This window comes from Panthera leo, chromosome D1, assembly GCF_018350215.1.
Source record: "Panthera leo isolate Ple1 chromosome D1, P.leo_Ple1_pat1.1, whole genome shotgun sequence".
NCBI lineage: Eukaryota > Metazoa > Chordata > Mammalia > Carnivora > Felidae > Panthera > Panthera leo.
In genome coordinates, this window is record NC_056688.1 from 67,689,889 (window position 1) to 67,691,421 (window position 1,533).

The following is a 1,533-nucleotide window of genomic DNA, read 5'->3' on the forward strand; positions in this document are numbered from 1 at the left end:
GTAAGGATTTCAAAGGACATTCACAACAGGCGTGATAAGGACAGTGTTTGTCAAGTGTCTTCAGACCCCGCAATGGCACCTGAATACCTCCTGTGAGCCTCAGGCCAGGCCCTGGGATGGGCTCCCTCATATCAGTTTTTGGATTTAGTTCCCACAGAACCCCACGAGGAAGTATGGCGTTCCTCTATGTGTGACATTTGAGGATGACACAGAAGCTGAGCAAAGGGAAGCGTCTGCCCAGGTCACAAAACTATTGTTTGAGGGAGTCCGAATTCAAACAAGATCTGTCTGCCTTAAATTACTTTTATCTCCGTAGGAAAGGAGGACGTTTCCTTCAAGGTACTTGTTTGGGTTTGTAAGTACACACTCTGAGACGGCTTCGGCAGTCACCTGATCTAAAACTTCTCTGGTTCACGTTAGAATGGGAAGTCCTTCTGAGGGAAATGACGTAGAGACAAAAGTCTTGGAGCTTCCCACAGGAACTGGGGAAGACGGAGGAATTAAAGCAGTCTGGGAGTGGTTTTTGTTTTTCTTTTTTTGTTTTCTATTTTTGTTTCTTGAGCACCCATCCCAAGCCAGGCTTCCCCTACAGTTGTCGCAGCATCCTTTTGAGGTACTTATCAGTGCTTCACAGATGAGAGGAAGGGAATATGGAGAGGTTACATCCCCCAAGTGACCCAGCTGGTAAGTATTAGAGGCAGGATCTGAATCCAGGTTTGCTGATTGGAAAGCCCTTGCTATTTCCCCCCACATAATCTTAACCACTTCTTGGTTTGGAATCTGAGACTCAGAAGGGATTAGGATTCTTCTTTCTGGGAAGCATGGCGAGGGATGTGAGGGAACAGAGAGGTCCAAGCCAATGCCTCGGAAGCCTACATTGACCTCTGAGTTGGTGTGAGTTTGGGAAGGAAGATGTAGACACACCAAGCTGGGAGGGACCAGAGAGACTCATCTGGTACAATACTGAAGCGTAGGCCCAGGAAAGGAGTACAACCTGGCAGGCCAGGATGCAGAAAGAGCGGGAGATTGGGGACCAAATCCTGCTCCACCTACTGGGTACATCTGGGCAAGAGATTTAATTGGGAGATGAGGAGGGCCCTGTGGCAATTAGAAAGAAGGCACGTGACCGGGCAGCAGGTAGTCAGCATGCCTGGCCTTCCCAGGCAGCTGGGCTCTAACGGCTGAAGCAGACCAACACGTCCTCGCCGGGCCTTCTTGGAGGCTCAGATGATGCCCATGAGCCCACCGGAGGCTGGAGCCTTCTCCTTCCTCCATCACTGCCGAGAGACTGGGTTCCAGTCAGGCTCCCCAGACCCGGATGTCACAGACAGCAGGGTCTTGGGTGGTCAGTACTTTTGGGCAAAGAGCTTTGCAGAGTCTAGAAATCCAGCTCAGCGTTTCCTCAGCCTGCAGCCCCATGAGACCTCAGGAACAAAGACACTGCAATCCCGCTGGCGGCTGCTTCCTTGTTGCTAAGCGACCACATATTTGATACTAAGTTCCTGTTGATGAAGCTAATTGCAAAGGTTAATT